The sequence below is a fragment of the Kogia breviceps genome, chromosome 4, assembly GCF_026419965.1.
Source record: "Kogia breviceps isolate mKogBre1 chromosome 4, mKogBre1 haplotype 1, whole genome shotgun sequence".
Classification (NCBI taxonomy): domain Eukaryota; kingdom Metazoa; phylum Chordata; class Mammalia; order Artiodactyla; family Physeteridae; genus Kogia; species Kogia breviceps.
Genome location: NC_081313.1, coordinates 73,269,136 through 73,291,041, shown reverse-complemented (window position 1 = coordinate 73,291,041; position 21,906 = coordinate 73,269,136).

Below are 21,906 nucleotides of genomic sequence, written 5' to 3'. Positions count from 1 at the left end.
TCTCCTTTATGCACTTGTTTTTTTTTTTTCTTTGCAATGCCTCATTAGATAGATGATAGACAGATAGAGATAGATAGACAAACAGACATAATTTAAAAGCCCATCAAATTAAGGTCAATGGAAAATTAGTCAACTGTAAGATAGATCTGAAGAAATTACAGAAAATACAGCATAGTGAAAATTTAATTGAGTGAGAGAGGTCATGAGACATGGAGAAAAGAAACGTTCAAAACTTATCAGAAAATTCTAGGAAGAGAGGAAGACTAGAGAAAGAGTATATACAGAATGTTGGAAAGGCCAGATACATGAAGGACAATAATCCTCAAGAAGGAAAAATTTAAAAATAAGCCAATACCTAAATCCACCTCCATCAAATGTATAATGCTAAAGAAAAAGACAATATTTTAAAAGCCATCAAAAAAATGCACCCATAATTTTGAAGGTAAATTGAAATCTGACTAACAGGAACAGTAAAAAGCCATAAGTCAATTGAATATTACATTTAAGTGATAACATAAATCAGAATTGGATTATGAGAAATTATCTTTCAATAATAAGTGAAAAGAAGAGTATTTTTAGATAAATAAAAATTGAGAGACTTTGCTAGAATAGGAACTTCACTAAAGGAAATATTAAAAATGGACTGACTGATGGACTTTAGAAAAAAGAAAAATCAACTTTGAAAAAATGATGAGCATATGAGTAAATCTAAAATAATGTGGATGGAGTAAATACTACTACTATCTAGTTTAGGAGGTTAAAAAGTAAAAAAAAAAAAAAAAAGTCAAAAACCCTGGACAATAATACCATGTAAGATGAGAGGGAGGGTGAAATGATTAGAGTTAAAGCATTCTGAACTCTCATTTAAAAGCCAAACCCCACCATATGCTATCTATAATAAACACTAGTAACCATGACATTGAAAGATAGAAAATAAAAGAATGGGGGAAATATTATACCAAAAAAAGGAGTAACCATAGAAAACCAATACAACCATTTAATTTTAGTTAACATAAATTTTAGGGCAAAATAATTAGTAGAGCTAAAGAGAAACTACATATACTAATAATATGTTTAATTCACCAAGATGTAATATTCCAAACTGGTGTGCATCTAAAAGCATAGCTTCAAAATATGTAAGGCAAAAGTGAGTGACTAGAAAAAATTGACAAGTCCATAACAAGAATGGGAGATTTTAACACAACTTCACATATGTAACTGAAGTTAATAAACTTCAGTTTGTTTATTTATTTATTTACTCCACCCACATTATATTAGATTTACCCATATGCTCATCATTCTTTGGTGGTTGATTTTTCTTTCTTTTGAAGTCCATCAGTCAGTCCATTTTGAGTATTTCCTTTAGGAAAGGTCTTATTCTAGCAAAGACTCAATTTTTTTGATGGCTTTAAAAATATTGTCTTTTTCTTTAGCATTATACATTTGACTGAGGTGAATCTAGGTATTGGCTTATTTTTAAATTTTTCCTTCTTGAGGATTATTGTCCTTCATGTATCTGAGTTTGTCTTTCTGGATAATTCTTATTGCCTTTCCAACATTCTGTAAATACTTTCTCTAGTCTTCCTCTCTTCCTAGAATTTTCTGATGAGTTTTGAATGTTTCTTTTCTCTATGTCTCATGACCTCTCTCACTCAACTAAATTTTCTCCATGCTGTATAGAACATAAGGAACTTGAAAAGAATGACATAATAAAATAAACCCAAGGAAAGCAGAAATAAGGCATGGATAAAGATAATATCACAAAGTCATAGAAGATAAAGACACAATAGAGATCAAACAACAAAGCCAAAAGTTGGTACTGTAAAAAGACTTCACTAATAACACTGAGAATCTTCTAGCAAAACTGATTAAAAAGAATAAAATAAAACATTTAAATATTATTAGGTAATAAAAGGATATAAACACAGATGCGGTAGAAATTTTTTATTAATAGTAAATGAATGAATAACTTATACCAATATATTTGAAACATACAAAAAACAGACAAATTCCTAAATAATGTTACTAATTTGATCAGAAATAGAATCTGAAGAGTTCTATATCCAAAAGGAAAAATAATTAGTAATTCAAATTTTTCCTCCAAAGAAAGCCACACAGTTTTATAGGGAAGTTCTACCAAACACTCAAAGAACAGATAATTTCAATCCTACACAAATTATTGCATAGAATAGGAAAAGCAGGAAGACTCTCAAATTCATTCTGAGGATATATCTCCTTAATACAAAATTAAGACTTTATTACAAAATTAAAGACCATTCTCACATGCAAAAATTTATTCTAAAATTCTGAAAATGTGAACTGAATGTACACAGCAAAACATTTGTACATTGTTCAAAACAGTGAAAACTATAAACAATCCAAATATCTATAGATAAGAGAATGGATAATGTATAGCATATTAAATATGATGGAGCACAGGGATATATATGTAAGATAAACCCATAATAGAAAAGAGAGGAATTATTAATAAGCACAAATTTCAAGATAACAATAATCTCAGTGGAGGAGGGATACATTATCAGGGACAAGAACTCACTAAGTTTCAAAGACGTGGGTATTACTTTACTTGTTAAGCTGGGTGGTGGTCACACAGATGAGTTTTATGTATCATATTTGGAGATATTAAATACCACATATGAAAATTTAAATTTACAGTGTGCCTCATTCTCTAACGATCCATGTTATAAAACTGAGTACATTATTATTTATAACAATATTGTGCACTTATATTTTAACATCATATTCATTAATTTTATCATGCCCCATTTCCTCAACTGGAGTGTGAGCCTGCTTTACTCTACAATGCCTCATTCAATTATTAGGCTCTTGGGCATGGAGTTCCTCAATGAATAAGCTTCAGATGATTTACTCATCAGAAAGTGATATGTAATAATGTTAAGAATACAGTTTTCTCAGCTAAATCTCTACAGCATTTAATCTAATTTTACATTATGGAATTTTTAAGTTGTTAATTAACTATGCTTAACATTTTTATTTTGCATATTACTCACGAGTTTCTTGCCTAGATTCTGACTTCAATACACCTTTTCATATAAACAAGTCCCATCTTCAGGATGAGTGTATCCTACATAAAACCACATATGCCCTAAGTAATTAATTTACTGTGGGGCTATGTATAATATCAGGTTAGTCTATTTCCTTCAAAGAGCCATGAATCCAAGAACCCTTCATTTTTAAAATTTGTTGAGGTACAACGGAGCTCTTAGCTGAGCTTTTTATAAAAAGAAAAGAAAAAAAAAAAGATTTACTAAAATAATTGCATACTTAACCCTACCATAATTCCACGTACAATGGCATTTAAACCACTATTTAGTGCAAATATTTTCCTTTTTCTATTTTCTCTTGCAAATGTTTGGAAAATGCTTTCTATTATAACTTTTTAAATGCTTTTAATAACAATGATATAAATTCTATCTACTGTTAAGTCCAAAAGAGAAAGACAATGTTTATAAATACTTTTTCAAATTCTGCCATACAATAGACTATTTTTTTCTCTTGTGTACTAATAGAATTCAGAAGTCTAAAATGAAGATCATCCAAAGATATTGATGATATAAACATACTGGCAAAATTATTTATATTATAATATAACTTTTCCAAAGGGATTTGACAAATATCACACTTGGATATTTAATTTATTGTCCTAGAACTTGAGGAATGTTTTATTTATATTCTCAAAAATTATAGATTCTATCATTTAAAATAATGCCTGAATATGAGAACCTAAATATATGCATGATTGTCATAACGGCCATAGTGTTTCTGTGATATCCTCAACAAGTTGAATCATGCTGGGCATGTTTGCTAAATTTACTTTGTCTTATAAACATTGAAATACAGGAGTTGTTGGTTTTTATTATTATTTACTTTTTTCAGTTATATTTTAATGTGTTTGGGGCACAATAATAACCATTTGAAAATTGTATATAATTGTGGCTTTAGAGTGTCTGGCGCACTGTAGCCATTAAAAGCAGTAGGATTGTTTACCTTCTTATCTGATGTCATAACTTCCAAGAAGATTGCTTTTTTCTTTAAAGTTGAACCTCCTCTCTCCTCCAAGACCTCAGTGTTTGGTGCATCTTACACTTATTATCTGTTCCAAACATACTTATATAATAATTCTGTTTTAATTCTGTTACTAAAACTTGGAAAGTTTCTGCTATCATGTAACAAGAGTTGATATATAATTATTGATATTTCAAATCTTTACCTTACATTTCAGTCTATGTTCAAATGTTGAGCAAATTATGCAGTATTTTATGTACTGATGCTAAATTACATGTTCTAGTGTCTGATGGGGAAAGTTACATTTTTTATTGCTTTATAATCCCACATACTTTCTCTAAATAAACATTTTCAAGTTTACATTTTATGAAGAGTCACACTACCAAGTTCAAATCAAATTTTGATGTAAGTATTTAAATTGGAATGTTTTATATGAATTCATTAGAGCTGATATTTTTAATAATATAAAAGAGTTCTTTCCAGATTATGTTCTATATCTAAAATTATTCAAATTTTCATTGAAATCTTCTAAGATAGGATTATATAGTTTTCATCTAAAGTTCCTCTACATATTAAAATTCAATTATAACCCTAAATATTTCATATATTTGTTACTCTAATGAATCTCTCCTTATTTACATTATATTTTCTAGCTGTTAATTACTGAAATATAAAAATAGAAGAAAATTTCTATCTTTATATTAGAAGTAAATATTTATTAGTCTATGATGGATTTACATGGATATACTAAGTATATAAGTATATTTACAGATATACTAAGTATTGATGAAAGAGTTCATCAATATTAAACTTACTATAAAAGAAATGTTAAAGGATCTTCTCTAAGTGGAAAAATAGAATCTATAGGAAAGGGGAAATTCCATTAGGGAAGGCAAATATATATATATGGGTTGGCCAAAAAGTTTGCTCCGGTTTTTCCGTAATATGTTACGGGAAAACCCGGGCAAACTTTTTGGCCAACTCAATATTAAGGACTGAGGATCAATCACTTAAATAAGCCAGTAAGAAGATTAAAAGACAAAAAATTGTAAAAGCAACTATAACCACAATAAACAGTTTATGGGTAAACATGAAGCTGTAAGATATGATACGAAAAACAAAAATGTAGGGGAGGGGAGTAAAAAATATAGATCTTTTAGAATGAGTTTGAACTTAAATGACTGCAAGTAGATATAGTCATAGGTCAACATATAGGATCCCCATGGTAACCACAAATCAAAAACCTATAACAGATAAACAAAAACTAAAATGAAAGGAACACAAGCATACTACTATAGAAAATCATCAAATCACAAGACAAAAAAGAAGAACAGAACAGATAAGAACTACAAAAACAACCCCAAAACAAGTAATAAAGTGGTAGTAAGTATATACCTGTCAATAATTTAAATGTCAGTGAACCAAATGCTCCAATCAAAAGACACAGAGTGGCAAATTGGATTAAAAAATAAGACCCTTCTATATGCTGCCTACAAGAGACTCACTTCAGAGCTAAAGACACATACAAACTGAAAGTGAGGGGATAGAAAAAGATATTTCATGCAAACGGAAATGACAAGAAAGTGGGGAGAGCAATACTCATATCATATGAAACAGACTTTAAAACAAAGACTAAAACAAAAGACAAAGAAGGGGATTATATAATGATAAAGGGATCAACACAAAAAGAGGATAGTACATGCATGAACATATGTGCATCCAATACAGCAGCACCTAAATATATAAAGCAAATACTAACAGACATAAAAGGAGAAACTGACAATAATACAATAATAGTAGGAGACTTTAACACCCCACTGACATCAATGGACAGATCACCCAGACAGGAAAGCAATAAGGAAACATTGGTCTTAAATGACACAACAGACCAGTTGGCTTTATAGATATAAAACATTCCATCCAAAAACAGCAGAACACACATTCTTTTCAAGTGCATATGAAACATTCTCTAAGGTAGATCACATGCTAGGCCACAAAACAAATCTCAACCAATTTAAGAGGATAGAAATTATGTTAAGCATTTTTTCTGACCACAGTGGTATGAAACTAGAAATCAATTACAGGAAGAACAAATGGGAAAAAAAACCAACCATGTGGAAATTAAACAACAAGCTACTGAAAAACCATTGGGTCAATGAAGAAAATCAAAGGGAAAATCAGAAATTACATCATGACAAATGATAATGGAAACACAACACTCCAAAGTCTACGGGATGCAGCAAAAGCAATCCTAAGAGGGAAGTTTATCATCATACAGGCCTTCCTCAGGAAACAAGAAAAATCTCAAATAAACAACCTAACCTACCACATAAAGGAATTAGAAAAAGAAGAACAAACAAAGCACAAGGTCAGCAGAAGCAAGTACACAATAAAGATCAGAGAGGAAATAAGTAAAATAGGGATAAATAAACAATAGAAAACATCAATGAAACCAAGAGCTGGTTTTTTGAAAAGGTAAACAAAATTGATAAACATTTAGCCAAGCTCACCGAGAAGAAAGGAGAGAGGACCCAAAGGAACAAATAAGAAATGAAAGAGGAGAAATAGCAGCTGATACCACAGAGATACAAAAAATCATAAGAGAATACCACAAACAGTTATATGCCAACAAATTGGACAACCTAGAAGAAATGGCCAATTTTTTAAAAACTTACAAGCTGCTAAGACTGAATCAAGAGGAAACAGACAATGTGAACAGATTGATCATTAGTAGTGAAAATGAATTTGTAATAAAAAAAAAACTTCCAGCAAATAAAAGTCCAGGACTGAACAGCTTCACACATATGTAAACATATATAGAAAAACTCATACCTATCCATCTCAAACTATTCTAAAAAATGGAAGAGGATGGAACACTCCCAAATTCATTTTATGAGGCCAACATTACCCTGATACCAAAACCAAAGATACTACAAAAAAAGAAAATTACAGGCCAATATCTTTGATGAATATAGATGGACTCAGGTAATGCTGATATTATTTTGACTGGTTATAGCTGTTACTACTATTTCTAATGGATAATCAAAGCATCAATATATTAAAACATATAACTGTATAGAAAATGGAGCCTCTATCCCTTTAATTTTCTGCTTGCCTTAGGGTCAATCTGCTGTTATTATCAGCAACAATTAAACTATTTGTTTGTTTTGTCCATAGCCTATAGCAACCATATCATGATTCTCACAAATAATAATCCTTCTAAATGTCCAAAAGGTACACAGTATGGAGGCCACACAAGTCCACCATAAAAGGGGTCATTATATTTCTCACGCACACACACACTTTCCCTCACACATACCCATTGTTTTTCTATTTGCCATCTTAGAAAAAGTGATAGTTATTAAACAAGGATTAAGTTTTATTTTTTTAAAAGGGCAGTGGAAATCTATTTGCAAGCCTGAAATGTATTTTGATTATACCTAGAATTGTTTACACTATTTCCAGAATGATGTTGTCCCAAGTGTACATGGAAGTTTAATTATTCCTTTAAAAATATATCGAATAATTTTCTGTCAAATTATATTAAATGTTTTACCTATAAATATTACTTTGTAACATAATTGTTTAGTACATACATCATTTAGTATTCCTTTACTTATCAAGTAAAGGAAATAATTATTTAATTACCAAAATTAATGCTAACCAAGTGAATTATGCAGGCTTTAACTATGCTTTAAAAATATTGGTATCAATCCCTGGTAGAAAGCTCAAAGACATTTTCTGCTTTTTATAAACTGATCAACAGCTTGGTGCTTTGTGACCACCTGGAGGTGTGGGATAGGATGGTGGCAGGGAGATGCAAGAGGGAGGGGATATGGGGATATACGCATACGTATAGCTGATTCACTTTGTTATACAGCAGCAACTAACACAACAATGTAAAGCAATTACACTCCAATAAAGATGTTAAAAAAAATAAACTGATCAAATAATATTACACAATTATCAGTAATTATTTCTTTGGATCTCAAGTAAGTATCCACCGACTCAGTGCATTAAATGGGGGAAAATCAGTTAAAAGAGAGTCCTACAAAGTAGGGTAGAAAATTGTACAAATTAATATATATGATCTTCAAATGGAAAATATGAATTAATTGTTACAAAGCAGAAGCTCACAAATTGGCAAGAATGTCTATCAAAGGAAGTAATCTATTAGAAACTAATCTGCACCAACCAGATGTTATCTCTAATAGAACTGAATAATCACAAGAATTTAATCATTTTCCAATGAACAATTATACAATTAATTGCCCTTTTTGACCTTTTAGTTAAGATTAGAATTTCACTGATGAAATCTTCATAAAACAGTGCCAGTAAAAACCATGTTTACACAGGATCTTTGAAAGAGGTCCCAATAGCCAAAACTGAAATAATCTGAGCAAAAATAAGTATATTACCAAAGTACTGGGTCTTAACAAAGAACAAAATAATTAGCTTTGAGCCTGTATTGATTTTATTTTTTAATTTTTATATTTAGCATTTTCATACAACAGTATTAACATTTTTCTTTCAAAGTACAGTCCAATAAATTTTAATGTATAGACTTGTGTAACCACCACCATAGTCAAAATACAGAATAGTGCCTTCACAATGCAGAACTCACTTGTGCTATGCCTTTATAGTTAGTTCCTCCCCCAACCCTACACCTGGCAACCACTGATCTGTTCTCTACAACTATAGGGGATTTTTACTTTCTTTTTGAGAATGTCATACAAATTGAATCATACAGTATGTAACCTTATGAAACCAGCTTTTTTCACTCAGCCTAATACCTTTGAAATTCACCCAAGTTGTTGAACATATCAGCAGTTTGTTCTTTTCTGTTACTGAGTAATATCCCTTTGTATGGATAGGAACATTTTGTTTATCTATTCACCCACTGAAGGACGTTTAGGTTCTTTCCATTTATGTTTGGTTTGGTTCTCGCAAATATGAATAGAGCTTCTATAAACATTTTAAAACAGATATTTGTGTAAAAATTGGTTTTCAAGTCTCTAGGCTAAAAACCCAGGAGTCGTACTGCTGAGTCATATGGTAAGTGTATGTTTAACTCTATAAGAAACTGCCAAAACATTTTCAGAGTGACTATACCAGTTTGCCACCAGCAATGTATGATCTCTGCTTTGTCTTCCTGCTTGCCAGTATTTCTTTTCCTTAGCCGTTCTAATCGATGTGTAGTGGTATCTTACCATGATTTTAATTTGCATTTCACTAATGCACAGAGGTGAATGCATCTTCATGTGCCTTTTTTGCCATCATTGTATCTCTTTTTGCATGTGTTTATTCAAGTCCTCTGACCTATTTTTAAATGTATTTTTTTTTATTGTTGAGTCTTAAGAGTTCTTCGTATATTCTGAATACATTTTATTTGTTGGACATGTAATTTACAAATATTTTTACACAGTCTGTAGCCTGTCCTCATTTTCTTAAATTGTCTTTCACAGAGCAAAAGGTTTTTTTATTTAATTTTGATAAAGTCTAATTTGTCTTTTCTTTTTCCTTCATGAATCACATTTTTAGTGTCACATTTAAGACTTTTTCATCTACCACCAGGCCACAAAGATATTCTCTTATATTTTCTTGTAAAAGTTTTACAGTTTTATGTTTACGTTTAAATCTGTGAATTGACTGCATGAATTTTTGAGTGAATTTTTGTATAACGTATGAGGTTTAGGCTAAGTTTCACTTTTTTTCCTGTTTCTTTCATCCAAGTGTCTGTCCCTTTACCAATCTCACACTATCTTGATTTTGGTAGCTTTATAGTAAGTCTTAAGATTGGGTAATATGACTTCTCCAAAACTATTTATTATTTACCAAATATTTTGCATTATAATATAAACAAATGTAGAAAGAAAAAAAGAAAGAAACAAGGAAAGAAAGAGAAAGAAAGAAAGAAAGAAAGAAAAGAAAGGAAGAGGGAGGGAGGGAGGGTGGGTGGAAACTTCTTACAAAACAATTGAAAATAATATGGAAGGAATGAGGAAAATACAAAATCATCATTTAGCCACCACATTAATAATTGCTCCAGGCAACATCCACTGATGAATGTTAAAAATTTTAATGGGCAAAACATTAAGGAGAAACAGGATAGTTGCATGGCCCTTAGGTATCTTCCCAAAGTTACTATGGTGGATTTAATGTATATTTGCAAATTATTTTATACTCCTCCCTGAAGGAGGTGGAGCTTAATTCTTCTTCTCTTAAGTGTGAGCTGGATTTAGTGATTCACCTCTAACAAATAGAATATGGAAAGGGAAAAATCATTATTTTATAGTGGAGGAACCTGGCAGAGAGCACTTTAACCAAGTGATTATGGTTAAAATCACCAGTAATAAATCATGTTGGTACTCGTTTCTTTGATATGATGCAGTGAAAAGGGCACATCACTTCTGTGGTATCCTTTCCAATGGTGCATAACCTTAAACTGATCATGAAAAAACCATAAGACAAAGCCAAATGACTATAAAATACCAGTCCTCAGTGTTAACGTCATGAAAAACGAGGAAAAACTGAGGGATGTCACAAATTGGACAGAACTACAGAGACATGATGACTAAATGCACAGGGTATCCTGCATTAAAAACAGGGAACAACAACAGCAAAAAAAACTAAAAACTGATAAAAACCTGATAAAGTATATAGTTAGTATCATTGTACCTTGTTAATTTCTTAGTTTTGATAAATACACCATGGTTATGTAAGTTAACATTTGGGGAAGATTTGTGAAGTGTATAGTGAATTCTCAGTACTATCTCTGCGACTCTTCTGTAAATCTAAAGTCTAAGAAACCATATTTCCCTTTGTTCAGTTATAAATACCCATGCATTAGCAGTTAAAATTAACATTCTCTTTGTTTATATCCTCTTTTAAATGAATTCATCATAAGCATAAAACAATCCTTTCACTCACAGAAAACTTAAAATTTCCCATTTTTTAATTAAGTAACATCCAGCATAAATAAGAAGACCACATTGAATATATATTCTGCTCTTAGAAACTGTACTGTATACTTTTGGAGTGTATATCTATTGCTTTTACCAATGTTTTCTCATTTTTCTTTCATTTGATACAAACACCACAATTTTCCCAGGGGAATCCCTCTCTCTACTCCACCTGCAGTCCGTTTGGTTTTAGATGGGGCTATTTTAGGGGAAGCATAAAGTTTAATACTTGACCTTTAAACTGGTTCCAGATGTCTGGTACTAGTAACAATTTTAGGATGAGTACATCTCTTTTGGTGGTTCAGTCAAGGCTAATCCTGGAACTTTAATTGCCTGGAAAACAATTCTCTCTCATTGCAATGAACTGTAAGGACTGCTATAATCTTAATCATGAAGCTACTGGGACTCACAAGGTGGAGTCTGGAGATGAAATCAACGCAATGGAAAGCAGAGCCAAGAGATAAGGAAAATGAGAAAGAGAAAAGTCTGGTCTTGATGACATTGTTTAATCTACTTTGTTTAGCTATGTCTAAAGATCCTTCTGGAAAACTGACCCCAGACATTTCTGGGTAAATAAATTTCTTAACTCCTATTTCATAATTTGGGGAGGGGGGGATTAGAATTAGGTCATATGAAATTTGCCTGAGAAAAAGTTCTTCAAGCTTATCACTGTACGCTTTGGATAAAATAAACCTGAGGTACTTCTTTGTGTCCATTTTAGACAGAAAAAAAATGAAGTAATAATGATTTATTTTGAATCCCACCGATTTACTCCATATCTACTCCATTTAAAGTTGAAGTATAAAATGACAACCCATCTTTCCTTTCAGTTGCATACAACACAGAAGATATTACAAAAGAGCTCATAACACATACCCCAGTAAAGTAAATGCAATCAATCAATGCTATAAAATTAATAGATAACTACATGTGTATTATTTTAAAACTAGAGAGAATATATTGGAGAGCATCTAGAAATGAGCCCCAAAAGATCTGGAGAGTTCAAAGTCAAGAATCTTTATAATCTCATATAGTATACATGTAAACTTTACTTATATTCCTGGAACCAAATGAAAGAAGCCATAGATATAGACGGTTTTATAGAAACAAGACTTTAAGCAAATAAAACTGTGCCATGGCACTTGTACCTCTACACATCTACTCAGCAGAAACTTTATGGACTAAGAAGAGTGTGTATAATCCATGTCTTCGGTTCCATACAATTTCCTCAATAAATCTAAAATAACATATTAGTATATAATTCAAAATTAAAGTGTAAAAAGAGTGGACTGATTCCATTCTTATATATTGAGTCATTTTAGGACATACTCAAAAGGAAAACTGTCCTTCAGGGAAAAGATCTCTAAACTGAAGATATAGTGGTACCAGAATCCTTCTTTTGAAAACCATATCAGATATAATAAGATTACATCCATGGGCTTCCCTGGTGGTGCAGTGGTTGAGAGTCCGCCTGCCGGTGCAGGGGACACGGGTTCGTGCCCCGGTCTGGGAAGATCCCACATGCCGTGGAGCGGCTGGGCCCAGATTACATCCATAGCATGCAGGTGACAGATTTTAAAATCAAGAACCACTGGATTCTCTTTCAAATAACCCATTTTAGCATTCTTTAAATTTCCTGCTCTCCACAAGCCCCTGACCCCCTCACCCTTATATACCCAAAGAGTTCACGAAGTAAGTTGCATAAAACTCTACATGGAAGATTTACAAGGGAGTGATGTGAGGACTGGCAGATGTTCTTCAATTCACTCTTTGAGTGGGAACGGCATGTGGAAATGGCACTGGTTTGAATGACATTTGGAGTAATGGCCTGCCATTCTGCTGGCACTTTTAGTGTTAAGCAAGTGATCTGCAAAGTAAAGTGGATTCACAGTTAGAGTCAGCACCAGTGCACAGGTCGCCCATAAAAATAGAAGATTCCATTATTCTTCGGGCTCCCTAGAGGGAGCAAGGTCTCTAGCATCATTACCAGGACTAAATCTGACTTTTCTACCTCCCCTAATTTCCTCATAGTAATTATAGGTCAAGCACTCTTTTGTAAATTATAAAACCTTTGTTCTTATCAAAAATGAATAGCTGAGGAAAAAATTATAAAAAGAGTCCAAGGAAAAAAATTTCAATTAGAAAACCAAGCTAATTTGGTATGACCAAAGACTGTCAGGCATACTGACACTGCTCTATTATGCAGTCATTTGGGCTCTTTCAAATTAGTTATGTTAATGTCCTGTGAGTGAATGTAACACTTGGATGGGACAAGATTTCTGCAATTAATTTCTGCAGTCAGTGGAGAGACAAGCAAATTTATTTTCCCCCTCTCTGGGAATTGGTAGTGGAGGGTGTGAGGTAGCTAAAGTGCATTTAGGAACAGAGTACAAGCTAAACACAAGCCCTAAATAAAGCAGAAACAATGGGAGCCAATGCCTCCTCATTCATTCAATTGACAATGTTTTGCAGCTTAAACCTGTTTTATTAATTATGTTTGACATTTCCTTAATTAGTTTCATTTACACCAAATCAATCCCTACTGCTGTATGGCATCATTTATCATTTTGAAAAATTTGCATACTGAGTGCTGACTTTTCCTACTTAATTATACATTAAAAGTGTCAAGCGCGCTTGCTGCCTGGCATTATCTGCGGCAGAAAGGTTTGTGGCTGGACGGTGATGGTATTAATCATTAAGAGCCCCCAAGTGCTGCTGGGTAATATCTGGGGAGTAGAGTGGCTCTCATTTTAACGCTAGAGAGCAGAAGTGCTTTTGTAAAATGACCCAGAGCAAAAACAAAATAAATGACCTAAAACATCCGGTGTACTGTAATGCTTTCCTCTTTCAATAAAAATATGTTTTGGTGGTTACGTTTACTACTAACTATTCATTTTCTGTAAATTTAAACACATTGAATCCACTAGTAGTAAACTGGTGATCTCTGCTGAGACTTGAAAACAAGATATTTTGGTTGAATATATAATAGTGGCTTGGTAGCATACATTCTAATATATGCCAACTCAAATGTGCTACTTTACAAATGAAAGCTAGAAAATATAGTATACCATTAATACAGTGATTGATGTTGTTCATTTCTTTTCTACTTATAACTTTCATGAATAAGCAACTATTTTTCACTGAACAACATGGAGTACAACTAAACATAGAACATGGCTAAAAATCTAATACTATAGTAGAACTTCATTTGTACACGCTAATGGTTAGATTTCAATATTATGGAATTTTCAGTGATGAAAACATTATAAAACAGTAAAATTTTTAAGCACAAAGCATGATGGTGAGCCACAGCAATGAAAGAGTTAACAAGAACCTGTTTGTAAATTGTGTATCAACTCTGCCTTCTTTCATGTCAGAACCCAAACTTAGTGCATTTAATATTCAAATTCATTTTCAAATGCTTAACCATTAACATAATATATGCCACTTTGCAAGCCTGGTCAGAGAAATCTGTAACTAAATAATTTTCAAGTTTCCTTCATATCAGATGCATTATATGCAGTGTGAAATTATTTCCCCATTCAATCCCTTAGCTGAACAGCAGAAAAGCAACACACAGTATAGTAGATATTACTGCAAGTGCATTACATTCTTCAGGAGCTACTATATATGCAGGGACATTTATAATTGCTAATTTTAAGTGAGCATTTAATTTCATATTTTGTGTATAATAGTAAGGTTAATATGCAATTGCAGTACAGCATTACTTTAAACTTAGAAAAGAGGAATGTTTATGGCACAAATGTATTTATATAAATATTATAAATAACTTATTTATGTTTTCAATTAAATATGCTGTGTTTTTAACAATGGCATCATTAAATGTACTCATTTGTTCTCACATGAAAATAATTTAATAATGGAAAATATGTATCTAATTTAAATATTTAATGTTGGAAAACACCAAAATGATCCATGTATTTGGTGACAATTCGGTTAAATTTTTTAAAAGTTGAAATCAAGAGTACACTTTTTGCATACTTTGTATTTCTCAAATTTTATATCTTTAAATCTATACTTAGATTCTTTCTTGCCCTTTCTATCCAGAGTCCTTCATTCTAGTTACAAATTTTAAATGGGCAAATAGCTTTTCTCACCAAGAAAGAATAATAAAATATTGTAAATAATGATGATTACGATAAGAAGAGACAGCATATTTTAAAACTTACTATGTCACAGTCATTGTGCTAAATGTTTTATATTTATTGTCTTTATCCCCACAATAATTTGATGAGACAGATATGTGCTTACTCCACTAAGGCTAACAATTTTAAGTAACCAGTCTAAGATCACAGATCTAAGTGGCAAATTTGAGTGCCACACACAAAAAAAAGACTGCCTCTCCAAGGACCATATTCCATATTCCCAGTGATTTTGCTGAATTATATAAGTTCATAATATTCCACAAACTTCCAAAGGCATGTGTCTTCTGGTGAAAAGGATATCTATCAGCTTTTTGAATATGATTGATATGTTTAAATCCAAGTCTATCACTTACTGATTATATGACTGGGCAATTTACCTAAATTTTATGGGCTCTTTTCTCATGTATAAATTGGGGTCCGTGTACCTGCTTCACATAGTTGCTGGAAGAAGTAAGAATTGGTCACATCGTAGTATGTAAGTAATAAACATGACTTGTCCTGTCCCGGTTAGACATAAAACACCTGTTAACATTTGACCCTGCAGTGAGGTTTAAGCCCTCCTTCTTCAGCTTTGTTCACCATGGTTCACCAAACACCTAGAACAAAGTTGGGCACATTGTAGGAACCCGGTTATCCATAAATGAGTCTGTGTGAGGGTGATGTTTTACAATGTTGAGTCCTGCAACTGATCCCCTCTTACTGTCAAATAACCTTCCTCACACTAATCCTCAAAATCCAACTAGAATCTGTGTTAGTTTTAGAAAAAAATTATCTGCCTTTTCTCCTCTACTGCAATCCTATCTACATCCAGGGCCAGGGCACTTCAGATTCCCCTTTGCCAGCTTGCTTAGTGGAAATTGAAGTAATGGCAGAGGCTAATTTGTGTTCATAATCTAATCAGAACCAACTCATAGAGTTAAACCCAAAGAGAAAATCAGGACTTGACTACAATTTTTCACTAATAGTACATTCTATATAATGTAGCTTGTAACAGTTTTAACAAAACAGTTGATGACCTGATCCAAAGTCAAAAACAAAATTTACCCAGAGTATTTAACATTTGATTCCAACATTTTGGAGGGTATTTGATATTGCAAACCTTAGGGTTGTAGATTTTTTTTTCTTGGTGCTGGATTTCATTACATATTTTTAAAAGAAAAAATCTTCAATGTGTGAATTGAAACTCAAATAATCACACATTGAAATAAACGAATGCATGTATGAGTCACATAAACATAAAGTTAGTTTATACACATACTCCACACAGCTTTAGTTACTTCATTATATGGAGTAGCTCCAGATGCATGTGGCCTTTCAAGGATATACACACACACACACACACTTATATATATATAAAATCTACAGTTCAGAAACTCTCTACTTGTTAAAAAATTAGAAAAACTCATTTACTTGGCTCTTACAGGATTCATTAACCTTTGTCTTCTTTTAAGAAACCAGAAACTGTTCTAAAACTGACATTGTCATTAAAAACCAATAGGAAGTCACCATTTTTAAATTAAAGTCATTAGATAAGTTTTTCAAGAGTTAAAAAAAGATTAGAAAAAAATTCAAATGAGAAAAATAATTTTGCTTTGGGTGTAAAAAGGCCCCAAGAGGAATTCCTCAAGTTTTGTTGGAAAGTACTCTTTTACTATCAGATTATCTATGAAATGTCAACCTAGAATGTTTTTTAAAGGATTTAACTATTTCATGCTTCAAAATGAAACAACTCTTCAATAGCTATTATATGATTATCATGTTACACAATAAAGAAAAAATAAATATCACACAATAGACTAAAAAATATATTCCAGTGACAAAGTTCCAAGAACCACATTAATATTTCATGATTTATTAATAGTTAATTGATTTATAAGTATATATTGGTATAATAATTTTTCTTCCACTATCATCAAAGAAACTAATATTCTTACCTTGATTTTTGAGAATATAATTCTTTAGATAATGAAATAAACCAAGTATATAATCTTTCTATGTGAACTGACATCTTGTTCTATTATCCAAATGGTGTCATATTTATTCCAGCACTTTTGCCTAGACACATCCACACCACAGCTTCCCACTGAGAGAAATGGCATCTGTAGATAAAGAGCAGCTAAGAGTATGGTTGGTAGTCGTGATAGTGTTAGAGAAATGATGTTAACTCTAGCCATAGTTTCATAACTACCACTCTCTAACACACTAAACCTAGTAATACTGGATATGACCTTGGAATGTAATTTCTACTATTTCTCTTTCACAGTTAGTTAGCCAGAAAAACACATAAACTCTAGAATCATAATAATGATCCCACCATTAATTCCCTGCATTCCTTTTACATTACCCTGTCCTACTTCATATTACTATCCCTCAGTATTACTATAATAGCCTTCAAAGAAAAGTAGAGTTGCTCTCTCTAGGCAAATCCTCTTTATTACTATTTATATACCCACCACCAGATTTTTTTTTTTAAGTACCACTCCCATCACCCACCCAACTTCCTATCTCAAAATCACTCCAACTTTACACTCAGTTGCCAATTATTTTACGTTCCAATCAAGTAAAACCACTCTCCCTTAAGTATCCCTTCTGGAGTTCTCACATCTCTGAGGCTGTAATACACCTTTGTGTATTCTAATTTGGAATACCTCTGCCACTTGTTACATGCATATCCTAATTTTACTAATTGTGTTCTCAATTAAAAGTGAGATCTTTCTCTGGTTTTGTATAGCATTGCCAACACCATAGAATCTTATTTATAATTTACCCTATGGCAACATTTTTATCATTCACTGTTTGTATGTGTTCTTTCCAAAACTACATTTTAAGTTTCTTGGAAGATAATACTTTTCTACATACACAGAGAAATGCCATGGACGTTGTCACTGATACTAATGTCTCTATATCCTTGTCTACACTCTGAGTTCCTTAAGGGATAGTACAATACTTAGAAAAATTCCTGGTTCACAATCAACATTCAAGAAATTCTGTTTGACTATTAAATAAAGTGAAACTTCCCTTTTGATCTATTATTTCTACAACATAGAAACTTAATGCAAATATAGAAGAAATAAATAAATAAAGCAGAGTAACATTATCAAATATTTAATCCTTCCAAGAGCTTGCCATTTCAGTAAATCCGTAAGGAATACCATTTGGAATTTAAACAATTGCATTATAAATTATTTTTTATATCATTAACTATATAATTTTAATATTTAAAAGTAGCATATACCTGCATTATACTCTTTAGATTAAATATCTTCAGTCACAAGAGAAAGCATGGGATGACTTTTTTCAGCACAGGTGACTTGGAATATTTATAACTATTTACCATTTTAACAATGAGAAACAAAACCAGACACTTTTGAATAAAACATTTTCAAATGATACAATAGAAATCAAGAGCACAGTATCACAGCCGGGAAGCTTTTGAAATTCTTGAACGTCAAATTGTGGATTTATATTTGAAGTGTCATAATCGCAGGTTATTTAACATTGTTCCATCTATTTCTAAATTTCTGAGTCTGCAAAAGGCAGACATAGTAGTGAGCAATGTCTCAAGAAGTAAGACTAACTGAGATTTGTGCCATAGCGTACAGGGCTTTGGTAAAATAAAGCATTATTAGTCAATCAAGAAGTGATCCCAAATCATTAATTAATTAATGAGTAATGAAAACAGAGTTTTGACAGAGTTGCTTTTTTGTGTTTTTTTTTTTTTTTTTTTGCCTGGGTGGATAGCTTTTTAAAATCGAATATTATAAAAATAAAAGCTATATTTATTTATCATTTTATTCACGGGGGTTAACTTTTTTAATCTCTAAATTTGATGTATGAAAAAAGGGAGAGTGAGAAGGAGAAAGAGAGAGAAAAGAGAGAAAGAAGAAACTTTTATTACATTTAATTAAAAAGTTATCACTGACGTGAGTAATATTAAGACAAAAGATATCTACAGATTTTTTTAAATGTAAGGTTAAACACCAAAGCCAATGTTTCCAATGGGTATTCAAGCTTTTACTTTAAGTGCTCATTAGTAAAGTTTATTTAAAATTCCAAAATTGTTCTTCCCTCTTTGTCATGACTCTGTTATTTGCAGATAAAAATACCCAATTCAATTCTTAAACAAAAAAGGGAAGGTATCAATTCACATTACTAAAATGTCCTACAACTAAAAGTCAGCATCCTCAAGGCTTATTCCTTCCCATCCGTCTTGTTTGGCTTTTTTCTCTGTTGGCTTTATTACCAAGTATGTTCTTCCTATGTGGTGACGAAGATGGTCAACAGTGATTCTATTGGACTTAACAGTACTCTCAATAGCTCAAGCAAAAGGCTCCGAGTTTTCACTGTCACAGTTCATCTCACATTCCCTCTCCTGAACCAACTAAAGTGGTGCAGTATATGTTCATTGATCTGAGTGGCATGCCAATCTAAAGCCAGGAGCTAGGGTCAGCTCATCTGAACTATGTATATATATATTTATCTATATGTACATTTAACTATATATATAAAATATATATTTAACTATATATGTAAAAAATATATATATTTAACTATATATATTTGGTGATTACATATGCACACCTAATTGTTAAATAAGAATATCGATTATAATATTTCATAAAATGTCTAAGACTACAACCACTTTCCCAAGTATTTAAATAGAGTAGTAGTATCTATATTTCCAAATTATATTTTGGCTTGTATATCAGTACCATAAGTTTACTAAGTTCTGAATATAGTTCAGGAGTATTGCTCAAAAAATTGTATAGTCTAGTCTGTTATTTGACATGGTCAAGAAGTAAAGTACTCCAAACTAGCATTACCATTAATTCCTTTTATGTGTGAATAGTGGAGTTTACAGCTTGAGTAGCTGCCTTCTGTCAGCACCTTTCAGGATCCAAGCATGCTTGGGTATATTTGATGAGCCGGCAAAATTTCATTTGTATGTATGCAGAGGAGAATCCTAGGAAAGAATTTAAACTATGTGCACTTGGGTTCCAGCTATATGTAAGCATGTCTTGTCAACTAGGGGTGAATAAAGTCTTAAGAGACTAGACATGATTACCCTAAGTCAGCATCATATCCTCAGTCAATCTAGATGAGAGACACTCTGAGTAAAATATGGTAGCTGTTGATTGAATCCATTGCCAGTATAGTCCCTGCATGCATGATTAGATCTTAGGCAAAAGAAGGCAAAGTGAAAAATTGGAAAGCTGCAATACATAGTGAACACAGCAGCATTCCCTCAGGATTCCTTAACAGAGTCATTAATGATAAAAATTGGGAGAGAGAGCTCAGTGCAGCAGAGGAACAGTGGAAGTGTCCACTGTGCTGTGCAGAGTAGTTCTGGGCAGCAGCAGGGTCCATAAGTATTACAAAGAATAGGAAGTCTCTGTTGCCTCAGAAGCTATGGTTCAGAATAGAGCCTATCAGTGCTGGGCAAGTAGGTGGAAACTTTAGGAGCTGACCCATTTCTGAGCAAATGTAAGACATACAAAGACATACCTGGGGAGAGATATTGAAGGAGTATTTGTACCTCTGCCACTTACTAGCTGTATGCTATTGAGCAAGTGAGGAATCTCCTCAATATCTCAGTTTCCTCATATGTAAAATAGAGATACTATTGTTGATGTGAGGACTGAGTTAATATACTTGTTGGACACATACATCTATTACATCATGGCTATTGTTTATATTATTTCTTTAGTAATTTAAGAAATAATTCAGAAAATAAGAATTTTTCTGAATTTTAAGAATAATTCATAAAAAAAGAATAATTCATAAAACACTGATGAAGGAAATTGAAAATCATACAAAGAAATGGAAAGATATCCTGAGCTCTTGGATTGGAAGAATTAATATTGTTAAAATATTAACAAAAGCAATCTACAGATTTAATGCAATGTCTATCAAAATACCAATGCATTTTCACAGAACTAGAAAAAATAATTCTAAAATTTGCATGTAACTACAAAAGATCCTGAATTGCCAAAGCAATCCTGAGAAAAAAAGAACAAAGCTGGAGGTATCACCCTCCTTGATTTCAGACTATCCTACAAAGCTAGAGTAATCAAAATAGTATAGTACTGGGACAAAAACAGACCATACTTGAATGGAACAGAATAGACAGCTCCCAGATAAACCCATGTACTTACGGTCAATTAAACTACAACAAAGGAGCCAGGAATAGATAATGGAGAAAATACACTCTCTTCAATAGGTGGTGCTGGGAAAACTGGACAGCTACACATAAAACAATGAAATTAGAATATTTCCTCACACCATATACAAAAATAAACTCAAAATGGATTAAAGACCTAAATGTTAGACCTGAAACCATAAAACTCCTAGAAGAGAACACAGAACACTCTTTGACATAAATCATAGCAATATTATCTTAGATCTGTCTCCTAAAGCAAAAGAAATAAAAGCAAAAATAAATAGGACCTAATTAACCTTAAAAGCTTTTGCACAGCAAAGGAAACCACTGACAAAATGAAAAGACAACCTACAGAATGGGAGAAAATATTTGCAAATGAAATGACTGAAAAGGGGTTAATATCCAAAATATATAAACAGCTCATCCAACTTAATATCAAAAAAAATAAACCACCCAATCAAAAAATGGGCGGAAGACCTAAGTAGACACTTTTCCAAAAAAGACATACACTTGGCTAACAGGCACATGAAAAGATGCTGAACACCGCTAATCATTAGAGAAATGCAAATCA